The sequence below is a fragment of the Hesperophylax consimilis genome, chromosome 8 (assembly GCF_061612785.1).
Source record: "Hesperophylax consimilis isolate HC1 chromosome 8, BYU_Hcon_1.0, whole genome shotgun sequence".
Lineage (NCBI taxonomy): Eukaryota > Metazoa > Arthropoda > Insecta > Trichoptera > Limnephilidae > Hesperophylax > Hesperophylax consimilis.
In genome coordinates this window covers 41,631,098-41,644,141 of record NC_142843.1, presented here as the reverse complement: position 1 = coordinate 41,644,141, position 13,044 = coordinate 41,631,098, and the positions used below count along the sequence as shown (strand labels likewise).

General features: G+C 36.9%; 1 long non-coding RNA gene across 1 annotated transcript in view; it reads right to left on the bottom strand.

Annotated features, from left to right (window-relative positions):
* Positions 1-12,782, bottom strand: part of LOC149422085 (uncharacterized) — a 34,123-nt gene extending 21,341 nt beyond the window's left edge. The window contains exon 1 of the long non-coding RNA XR_016302527.1: positions 12,485-12,782. This is a non-coding gene — a long non-coding RNA (uncharacterized LOC149422085). The remainder of the gene's footprint in view (positions 1-12,484) is intronic.
* Positions 12,783-13,044: the final 262 nt, after the last annotated feature.

Genomic DNA, 13,044 nt, shown 5'->3' with positions numbered 1-13,044 from the left:
AGAAGGCAGTAGGTACCTACTATATTATATTACTTGATTTTGTAGCACGCGAACCGGTTTCAGTTTAACTGTGTACATGTATAGTTTGACGGCCTCAATTTACAAAAACAAATTTTGTGAGAAGTAAGTTATTAGTGAATTTTATTTGATTGATTTGTGTTCATTCTCAACTAATTCATTCAAAAATATATATCGCATATTCATGGCACGTTCCGAATGGTAGATAGTAACTCTAAGGACGGATTGTTTCAAGTTAATTTTTAAGTTCTGTGAAAGTTCTATTTTTTCAGTTCTGTGAGACAACTGGTCCATATTAACTTTCACAAAAGATGAAACTTGAAGAATTGTTGAAATTCTGCGAATCAACTGGCCCTAAGTATCGCTGGAGTGAAGGACCACCATTCAGAAACGAAACTGTTGCTTGAAATGGCTTTATCCATGTTTGGTGACCAGATATGAGTAGACAGGTACTTCCCCACCTTGCTCTTTCCCTTCTCCTTCCCTTCAGCATCACAACATACCCCATTGGGGATGCTATAGTCCCACAGGATCACAGGAGAATGAGCAATATATATATAAATAATAAAAACTTTAAAAAGTTGAAGCATCCGAAACGCGCCGTGTGACCATTTCATAGCCATAATGTAATCTACAAGTGCAATGTTTATGTAGGTATTGTAATTGTGATTTATATTTTTATATTGGAGTGTTACTAATACAGTAGGAATACGAAGGGGACAACATTCAGTACACAACCGCCTTATCTTATCACTCAGTTTTGATTACATAATATAATAACCTTGTTCACGACATTTTGATTGTATTCCACTGCCCACTAGCTTGTTACTAGCTACAGTACTAGCTACAGTACTGGCTAAAGTACTAGCTACTGTACTAGCTACAGTACTAGTTACAGTACAGTACAGTACGAGGGTTACTAACTTACCTCACTTACTTTATTTTATGTGAGTATCGAAAGGAAGGAGAGGAAGTTCTGGGAAGGAAACAAGGTACGAGGGGTGGATAGGAATCTAGGGATCAGTGGCGATGTAACTCGTTCCACATTTCCTTCATCCCTTGACCGGGTTCAAGGCCGACGTGTAAACATCTGATAAGTAAAACGGTTAACTGCCAAGAATCCGTGTGGCATCTCATTTTGGATATTATATGTCACGAGGCTGGGTGATGAGTAAAGAGGGAAGGGAGATGGGGTAGAGGAAGGTTTGTAAAGCCATTTCGAGCAGCGTTTTGATTCTGAATGGTGGTATTTCGGTTCTACCTCTATTTAAATAATCTCTCAACCTCTCCTCTTTTCTCATGAACAACACATTGACCAGAAAGAGAGGTTACAACAGAGCTCCCAGTGGTAACACGATGTTATGTTATGTTATAGACCCGCGACCGCACGACAGATTGCATTATCTCAAAACGTGTTTTTGGAGTAAACAAATTCTTATTTACGTTATCTGCAAAAAACATCGGAAATAATAATTTTACGATATACAGGATGTCTTATGTGACCGCTGAGAGCTCCGTGGTAACCTCTCTCTTTGATAGAGAGAAAGAGGTAACTATAGCAACAGGTGCATTGTGTAGTATAAAGAATACGTAATTAATCAGTAAGTCTTGAACGATGGGCTCTGGCCCATATTTGCACAGAATTGCAATTTTATTTAAAATTTAATTCATGAAATACAAAAAATAATAAAAAATTACGACGGTGAAGGTATTTTTATGCTAACGAATAAATTTTCTATAACTATTTACCTAAATTGTGCCATTTTCGATTTGCCGCCAAAACAACATGTTCCTTTTTATTCGTGAATTCGGCGGCGTTGACGTCACGCCGGGTAGCGTTTGTCATAACGACGTTGTAGCTACTTGGAACCGTTTCAGAATGTGCGGTTTTTATAATCAATAATTATATGAAAAACTTTAAATCTTCCACGCACGTTTATTAATAGTTTGTGAAAATACGCTATGAGTGAAGTGAAAAATAGCAGAATGCTGTCGGGTAGTAAAACTAGTGAAGTTATAAATAACAATGTGCTCCACATCCACATAGAGCGAGTGCAAAGCGCGGACATCGACTCCGCAATGCGATAAGGGTTCATTACCCACGCAAGTAGATACTGATTACTGTATACAGGGTGTATCGGCAAGTACCCGACAAACTTTAACCAGCTATTCCTCAGCACATTTGGAGTAAAAAATGTTATGGGCGCTTTGCTGTCCGGTAACATTTTTTTCCATTAAAAACAAAAAAATAAATAAAAAATCCACACTCCGTCACTGTCGTTTGCATTGTATCTCGTGTTCAGCAGCTGTTATTAGCAAGTGTGTCAAAAAGTGTCCTCGCTCTTTCGTACACACTAAATAATAATAGTTAAAAATGAGACGAATGGTGCCGTGCCATTTCGTTGTGATTGTAAAAGTGCGCCAATATAGGTACACACGTACATTATTCGACGAAACTCGAACAAAATATTGCCAGATGGGTTTTAAAACTTTGACAAAGGATAACACATTAGCGACATGTGGTGAAAATATGAATAATAAATTTTTTATTAAAAAAAAATGTTACCGGACAGCAAAGTGCCCATGACATTTTTTACTCCAAATGTGCTAAGGAATAGCTGGTTAAAGTTTGTCGGGTACTTGCCGATACACCCTGTATAATACTCCTCAGTATTGTGCAGTCTACAGCAAACTAACTTAAACTTATTGTATTACTGCCCCTATTTGTTTTTTAACCTACTCCTCCCCTACCCCTCCTCCAAGAGCACTTTTTCGGCTGATAACAATGGTCATTGGTCAACACACTTTTGTCACTTTAGTGTAGATATCTGATTAAGGTTCAAATACAAGAAGATGGTTTGAAAGGGAGATAAGTAAATACAAATGTTAGAGAGAGCGCGCTAATATTAAAAAAAACGTTAATAACTTAGCGAAAATTTTGAAAGTATTTTATAAAATAGAGCAAAATCACTGGACAAATGCCTAAGTTGCATTTAAAGATACACTGCGAATTTGTTCATAACTATAAAATATTAAATAAGTGTTGAAGGATGATATGATCTAGCTATGTCGATCAAGGGATTAAGATGTATTTTTCCTTTTTTATTTATTTTTCTTTTCCTTTTCAATATGTTGTATTTTTTTAAAAAGTGTAATATCCTTGTAAAATGTATTTTATGTGTCTGTACTTCCCGTAATGAGTTTTATCTCAACTCATTGGGAATAATGTGTTACTTACCATGTTTTTTGTAATACATTATAAATAAAAAAATAAAAAAATAAAATAAAGATTACTGCTAAATATTTGTGAAGAATATGAAAAACAGCATAATATGATGTACAACCATAGACTAAATTAGAATACTAAACTATAATACATCAATGCTAAATTAGACATAATACATCAATGGTACAACCCGAAGAAGACGGAATTGATTGTGTTCCACCACGGAAAAAATCCAGATACAAGTAAGATGCTGCCCGTACACCTGAGGCAAGAGTAAATACATGTCGGGGCACATTATTAATCAAGACCTATCGGAGACAAAGGAGAAGCCTAAGCATAGTGTCTAATATGATTTTGCAAATGCAGCATTACTAGTTAAATTTAACATTTTAGCTTTCTTCAGTATATTTAACTTTAATATAAGGGATAAACTTTTTTTATCGTTTTTCGACCAGTGTTAATACACTATATTATACACTAGATTTTATACGATTAAATAAAGGACATATGATGAAAATAAAGGACATCAATATATTTTTTTAATAAAATGCTGTTATGGTATCAGTAGTTACATTTATTAATAAAAAACAATATAATAAGATAAGAAGAAACAGAGGCGGCCCACGTGTGAGCCGGACTGACTGCTTTGTTTTGTTTTTATTTACTTAAAATGTTATTCTTTATTCTATGGTGTGAGCCGACAAGAATCGGAAAAACTGAAAACATTAAAAAATTAGGGAGTCCTCAAGAAAATAAATTATAATATCGACTTGAAGATACCGCACAGGTATGTGATATTGAGAACTTGTTGCAAACTGTTGCTGTCTTGAAATAGATTGTCAGAAAGTATGATTCTTGCACGTATGCATGCGTGTACATATGTTATACGATCGTGCAAGAAAACACAGAACAAAGTGAGTCATTTGACGCCAACACCACCTCTTGGATCATTCCAAGGCCTCCGCATCCACTTTGGAAATCACTGTTCACTTTTGGGGTATTGAGGCACATTGCGCCTTCTCATCCTTCTTAAAGTAACCTTTCGGAAAGCTTGCAGTGTCCATCATCACTATTTGTAAATCACTGGTCTACAGCATGATGCAGTAGACGAGTGCAGGCTGCAATAGCTGATAAGACGCTGAATTTCTCAGAGTGCAAAGCCAAGAGGCAGCACTGACTGCGATAACCGATAGCGGCTGCAGCGCCGCGCCGGCCACACGACAAGGCGGACCACGCCGGGCTGGGCTGACTGCGATAACCCCCGCTGCCCCGGTCTGGCATACTCGTCAGACAAAAATGGTAGAACCTGCAGACAAGCCTTGTGGCAGCACAGCGTGACTGTTTTTTTGTTAAATTTAAAATTCTAGTAATATCTGCGTTTAATCAAATAGAAATAAATGTAAAAAATTAAAAATGGTTTTTGAAAGGTACTAGAATACGATATCAAATTTTATTATTACAAATAGACAATTTTCTTTTTTTAAATATTAGAATTTTCAATGACAGTATCAAATATCTGGTAACGAAAAAAACACACACTTTTTAATAGACATTTTTTTAATTAACATTCTAGTGACCTCAGTTTTTTGTTACATATAAAAAAAACATTTTTCTTCTCAAATCGTAGTCGGAATCTTCGGTTTCATAGAGGTGTATATTTTAACTAAAATGTGGTTAACTTTGAATTCTTTCTAAGACCGTATATTTTCTATAAAACGTCTTATTTTCATGTTTATAAATTATTAAGAAATGTAGTCAAGATTTCTGTATTTATTAACATAATATCTCCATCTCACTAAAAACTAGCTTGGCATCATAAAGTGTGCACAGTTCTTTTGACTGAAATTTCTAAATCCACGCAACTATTTTCAGCTCACAACTATTAGATTTTTGTCCACCATAAGATTTTCTCCTTTGCTTTGTTCTACCTCAGTACACATTCTACGATTAAATTATTATAATGTTCAATGTATATCTTTATATTGAGGTAGAACCTGCAGACAAGCAAGGATGTGGCAGCTTCGCGGGACTACCTATCTATTGTCTAAATATATGTATTATGACCAATATGCTTTGTTTGAAATAAATCGATACATCAATTGTGCTACTCTGTCCCTTGTAGGGTAGTTGTGTTCCAGAACTTATTCGAAATAAAATTGTATTATCACGATGTCGGAACACGTGTTCGTCATTATATATTATATACAGTGAAAACGTTTGTTTTTCAAATGACTTCAAATAAAAAAAAAATCATCAATTTTAGAAAACGGACTTGTATTTGAGTAATTCAATTAAGTTATTTTTATTGAATTAATTTAATGATTTGTTTTCGCTAGTACGTTTGATAAGTATACATTACAATATAATTTTGCTAAAATATTTTTTAATATGATAAATTTTCCCTAAAAAGGGTCTTAGTCTATTGCATAATTCTATTTTCAATGTGGTTCGACCTGTTGAAATTGGCTTCTGTGGGTAAGACCTACAATGTAGATATGTAAACTATTGTAAGACCTATAATGTAGATATTTAAACTATTGTAAGACCTATAATGTAGATATGTAAACTATTGTAAGACCTATAATGAAGATATGTAAATTATTGTAAGACCTATAATATAGATATGTAAACTTTTGTAAGACCTATAATGTAGATATGTAAACTATTGTAAGACCTATAATGTATATGTAAACTTTTCTATATATTATGCACAATTATGCTCCTTATTCCTTATTAATTAAAACAAAGTGTAAAAAGGCAGAACCTGCAGACAGGCAGCTAGACAAGCAGGACCACCATTGGTTTTTTGTAAATACTGCATTATCTATGTCTTAAATATTATAATTAAATGAAATAATAATTAAAACGTCCATAAAAAAATATATGTAAAACTACTGGTTATTGTGTTTTTAATATAATAATTAATATTTAAAGAGTTGTCTGATTACTAAAATAATTTCTGCCAGACTGTCAAAGTTCAACTGAAGTTATTTGTAGAATCTGATGTTATTCAATATTATTCCACTCGACGCAAATAATCAAAACACAATATACGTATAGGTATGTAGGTCATGTGTTACCCGTGACATTATTCGCGCCTGGTGCAACTAGTCATATATTATTATACGTTACGAAGGTTTCAACCACACAACTAAGTAACTTACCATCACAATTTAACATAACAGCTTCTAAAGACTTCAAGGTTGGAAAGTAAAGTCTACTGTCCAGAGCCAGTGCGACTATGGCATCTGTGAGCTCGAGGGAGTGGAGAGGGGCAGAGGAAGTCACTAAGCGCGGTTACTGTCACCGTCCCCCTGCCTTGGTGAGAGACAACCCGAAATGACTTTAGCCGAGTTTGGAGGCCAGATCTGAATAGTCAGGAACTTCCAGACCTTTCTCTTCTATTTCTCACTCCCTCACAACTGGGGAGCCAATGCCGCAGTACTGCTGACTACGGACAGTCGGAATTGTTGTGCGGTATTCAAGTTATTTACTTCTAATCGGTATCTGAAAAGCCACAGCAGTAAGTAAGCAGTACACAGATACATGCCACTGTTTGCACCCACGATCATTGCGACTATTCTGTTGTTATTAATAATTACTCATACATTATTCCCAGCCTATATTAATTACAGCATTATAATATTAATGAAGTAACGTCATATCCTCGTTTGACGCCTCTTTGGACTGAATTGATGGAAGCGACAAGCGACACGAGCGACGCGACGGTGCCACACCAACATGTTGTATTGAATATTATATGATTCTATTCTTCGTTCATTATTTCCTTTTGAAATGGACACAGTGAAAGTACAAGTAACACAGCTTCGTAGTCTGTTTTAGACTTAAAGCTGTAATCTTAGGATAATCTCTTTCGAGCCCAGTGGTTTGCTAGGTTTGGTGAATTCGCGGGTGAGGTTTGTCTAGGTCTTGCGTCTGGCGGTGGATGAGTCTGCACAGTGCACACTGGTGGGGTACGAGTAGATAGTTTTACTTCTTCAAAAGGACTCTCTCAAACCCATCGCCTTGCACGGCCTCCCGTGTGGAGCTAATGTAAAAGGTTACGATTTCATACAGATAGTTGCCATTAGAGAAGAAGTTAATATTTTGGAACGGTACCTACTAAATCGTAAAAAAATGGAACATAATTATTATAGATCACATGAATGCATGTATGATTTGCCGTTGCAGTCAACAAAACATCGAGAGTACCATCATGTTCCAAACTACTTCGTTAAACTTTTGATACTATCGGTGTGCACATATAGGTACATTCAAACGTGTCCTCTTTAAAATGACTTGCCTCTAATAGAGGACAGAAGATGTGGGGAAGACATGGCACGACCAAGTGAATCGGGTCGTGTCGAGAGTCAGAATACAGAAGAGGTCCATCGTGACTGCCCACCCCTGGTTAGTTTATTTAGAAGTGCCCATTTCGGGATTTTCATATTTTATCTAAAACCACAATTTAATAATAAAATCATAATATGACTCCATTTAGTAATGTGTCTACTATTCAAGTGCTTACCCTCCAACCACGAGTATCTCTTCAAGTTATAGATAATATACAAACATCACCATCGCTCCAACAACAAAGTCTACGCTTGAATTAAATAACTTCTCCGTTACAAACATTATTCAAGTTTAAAAACTTCGAAAATAACTGTGCATTAATGAATGGATAATATAATTATAAATGAGGCTAATATTGAGTAGATGAATTATTATTACAAAACCGATATAAATAAAGTCCAGCATACAAACATGTTTAAGAGGTTTGTCTCGTAAGTCTTTATGAAAACATCTCTGATTATAATCTCTGGCTAAAAAGCAATAAATCTTCAACGGGAGTCACTTTTGGGATGAACTCGACTAGTTCCTGGTTGAGTTAAATACCTAATTTATTGACCAATAATAATTATAAGCACATTCTAGACTCAACAATGAATAGAGTGAGAACAGAATATACTTCCTGAAACAACGCGTGTGATTTCGTTGAACTAGGTCCAGGAGACATACTTTAGCTGGCTGTTCATAATGCTATTTAATATAGTTCCGAAGACAACGGCTGTTCATAAGGCTATTTAATATAGTTCCGGAGACAACGGCTGTTCATAAGGCTTTTTAATATAGTTCCTGAGGCAACGCGTTTGCTTTCATTAAACTAGGTCCAGTAGACATACTTTAGCTGGCTGTTCATAAGGCTATTTAATATATTTATTGTTTTTGTGTTTAATTCGTAGAACTCCATTTAATTTTTTTATAAATTTAATTTAGATTAAATTTGATAATATTATTATTAAGTTCTGCAAGTGTTTTAGTTTTTTATTATTGTGACAGCTGTTTCGGCTTACAAGGCCATTTTCAAACTGTCAGTTTGTGCAGTTTGAAAATGGCCTTGTAAGCCGAAACAGCTGTCACAATAATAAAAAACTAAAACACTTGCAGAACTTAATAATAATATTATCAAATTTAATCTATTTAATATAGTTCCGGAGACAACGGCAGTTCATAAGGCTTTTAATATAGTTCCTGAGGCAACGCGTTTGCTTTCATTAAACTAGGTCCAGTAGACATACTTTAACGGGCTGCTCATAAGTATATTTAATTCGTACACTTTTTGTTCGATTAGTACGAATATAACATGTCTTGTTTTTTTATAATGTCATTGACGACAAAACAGAAAATCTATGATTGTATCCCATCAAAAACAACAACAAAAACTTCTCGAACGATGAACTCGACGTCATGAAATTTTAACAGCTTTTCAAAAAAAATATTATGACCCTTGATTTATATCACTATATTATTTATATCTTCTCATAATTGGATATTGCCTATTTACTATATAGACTACGATTCTTACTCTAAAACTCTCTTTTCCATTCCTGAGTTATTATAGAGCTGAAATATTTTAAATATATTCATATATTTTTTATTAAAATGCCATATTGTTTATCCACAGTTTTTAAATTGTGAATTTAAACGGTCAATTGTTGTTTAAATAAATAAAATAAAAAGTTAGAAACATAAGCAATACATGTGAGTAGATACTGTGTTCCATAATATACTTTATTATTGTATTGAATGTCGAATAACTGCAAGGAATTAGGACATTTGAATATCACGAATGACGAGTCCCTGAAAGCCTGATAACTGATTGCTGATAATGATAAAACATGCATTATTCAAATTCCCGGTGGCATCGGTAGAATCCAATCAGAACACAGTCCGCTGGGACATCAGTTTAGTATTTACAATGAACTGAGAATCCCTAGAAATATGATCTGCGCCGATCGAAAGAAAATTGATATTATCAATTTACATAAGACATTGATTATCTTCTGCTGAAATTGCCCCACACAGCATCCCCAAAGATGACATAGGCCCTGAGGGAATTTATTTTCCTCAGGGCCCCTGTGTGGGGTTAATGTAAAATAAATATATATAAATAAGATATTAAAAAAATGAATTTCACAAGACTCACTCCACACACAACACACTTCCATCAGAGAGTTATCATCAGAGTCTAGGTTCACGATTCGCCCGACAAATAGTTCCTCAGTAATTAGCACCAAATAATAAAAAGCGCAATAAATTAACTGTTGGACGAAGCTGGATATAAAATACATAAAGAACTCGGGAATAATGCGAGGGACAGGGGGCGGGGGGAGGGAGGGTTCTCCTCCACAAGAATTTATAATCGTCTCCAACTGTGTCAATTTATTCAAAAAGCGGCCCGGGTCATAAACAATCTCTATATGTGGGCCCGACCAACCAACTAAACAGCCAAACACTTCCTATAAAAATAATGCCATTGCCATAGTCCAACTATTGCTTGCTTATTCTCTTTCTAAAAATGTACACTTGGAATTAATTGTGTTTTTATGCCGTCTTTTCGTACGGTTTTTAAATAACACGGTCCAAAAGAAGCGCAATGATAATGAAAGTGATACGCACACTGATGCGTTTATTGTCTGAAAACGACATTTTAATTATAAGATGGAACCTATCGCCCATTATTCTATAAATAACGCACTGTGTTCTGTGAAGCGTATTCCACATGTAAAAACAGAATTAACTTACAAACATTATGAAGACGATGTAAAGACAACTTGAAACTAAATACAAAGGTTTAAAAAACTACGGCCGCCACAGAACAGGAAACCCCAGAGAGGAGGATTGTGAAAAACAGTATTTGAATTCCTCTCACTACTCTCACTATTGGGGAATCCATAGCTTTTGGTGTTATACCCTATTCTCTTTTGGACAAGTTTATAGTGTAGTAGATGAGCCATCACAACTTCCCCGAAGGTGTACTCTACAAGGCAGTCTGAAGCGCTAACTCTAGAGTAATATACCATGCAAAATAAACACAAAAATGAGGATTCAACGGGAGGATCAACACGGCTAAACACCACAAAAGTCAAACAATTTACTATAATTGACCGACACCTAAATGCAATATTAGTATGTGGTTTCAGATCCTGTAACTTTAGTCTAAATTCGAACCGGTAAAAGCGGGGATAGGAACATCAGCAGGATTAGTACCTAACTGGGATGAATGATGATTGCTGATAGAAAATCTAGCAACCCATAGAAAAAAAAGCTAATCCAATAGAATGTTTCCACTTCTAATTAGAATATCAGGTATTTAATTAGCGACTAATTAATTCGTACTCAGCCAAGTTGGTCACAGCCTAAAAGTAGAGGCTGAAGTGAAAACATCGGGAGAAAGGTGAATGCAAACTGCTTAGGGACATCATTTACAGGCAATCCGGTTTGCTTTGGTGGATGTCACACCAACACCTGCTTCAAGCTGGGCGGACCAACCAAACAACTAACCGACCAAACAACCGCTGACAAAATCAACAAACTACCTATTCCATTACAATCTCACTGAATTGGCTAGCTTTCCATAGTACCTACCTTCCGTTTATCATCAAATGTTAAGCCTTTCTTAGTTGTACGTGAGTACCGACAGCTACGTGCATTCTGTCATTAAAGTTCTTATCAGTTGATGACTGATAATTTTATATTTTGACCGCATGGTAGCAAAGTAATTTAAATTAATAATCATGTTGTTTGTTCACATTGAAACTCTGGTTTCTTCTGAGCTTACTGAGCCCATTGTAGGATTTATTGAGCATTTTTTGTGCGATTCATCGTGAGTTGCATTATTACCTTATGAATGGATATGTTATTAAATCTGATGTTGTATTATTATGCACGAGTTAACATCTACAAGTGGTTCATGTAACAGGGGCAAGGGCTTGTCTCGTTATCAAAACTAGTTTTATTAAATGAATTAGTGCTTGCGCGGTGCATGGAATAGGTATAGAATAGAGTGTAGCGTAAAGTAGAACAGGTTGTGGTGTGTAGTGAGGAGGCTCGCGTGTTCTGCCAGGGCGCAGGGGTCCAAGTTAATTTATTAACTCGGCTGCACCCTTCATGCGTGAGTCGTTCCTAGCTGGAGTATACTCCACCGTCCACAGTACACCGTCTGTCGACGTTCATAAAACATACGCGAGTAATCGAAGCCACGCTATTAGCCCGTCTCGTGTCCGCAATAACGATACGACGTACAACAGACTGCAGAGGCTTTTGCGATATACAGAAATACGGCCGTAATACGGATCGAAATGATATCAGAATGGAAACAGAGACAGAGCTAGCGGAGCCGCCCGGGCCGGTCGGTGGGGACACTTCGGCATTCCCAGCGTTGAGCGCGCTTTATTTATTTTTGGGACAATGTTTGAAATAATCTCCGTGGCCGATCTTTGAAAATAGAACGCACAAGATCAACGGGAATCCGAAATAAACGATTGTATAATGGAGAGCTGTGGGCGGGGGATGCCACCCCGCGGCTGCGGCTGCGAGCCACGTGCCCGGACACCTCCTCACCCGCCCTGGTGAACTGCCTGCAGCCGCCCTGCGCTCCGGCCCAGGCACGTGTCACCACGCTGGCGTGGACTGTACCCTGTCCCGTCGAACCTCGGATCATTTCATTTACCGTATTTCTCTTCAAACATCGAGTAGCGAAAAAACAACATAAAAAAGTGTTTAAACACGAAAAAAAATAAGCACGTAATAAAAAGGTCACATTGAAATCAAAATACACAAACGGACAGAATTTTATAAAAAAATGGTATAAAACACATTTATTTGGTTACCGGGTTATCCTTTGACATTACACGCGTGTTGTGTGTGTAAAATAGAGCGAATTGTAATGTGACTTACCGTCTTTCTGCCGGCACCGGTCACTGGCGGGAGCACACGCGAAGCCTTCGAGCGAACGACCGGCGCTCTCGGCGACAGGAGCGCGACTGACGGCGACGGATCGGGCGGTAGTTGGCGATTGGCGAAGCGAGCGGCGACAAGCGCTGGCAGCGCTGGCAGCGCTGGCAGCGATGGCAGCGATGGCAGCGCTGGCCTCCCCCGCCGGCGCTCGCGCTGCAGTTACTGCTCGCCTCGCTAGAGGGCATTAATCAATTTATTCATCCTTACTTTAATAGTTCTTGTAGTAATCGCTAAGAATTATATTTCTTATTATTATTACATTCGAAAAACGTACCACGAAAAAAAGACTTGTATAACTGGTGCCAAAACTACATATCTGTTATTTTTATATTAAATTTGACAAGTTTAATGCCAGATACAGACGTAACGCGTCGTCTCTGTCAGGGCCGGACTTCCGCCTAAGCCCGAGAAACCCAGGCCAGGCCTAGGTCCACACTCCCGGTAGGAAATAAGTTCGATAAGGCATACCATGTCATCATTGGGGATTCTGTGGAGATGTA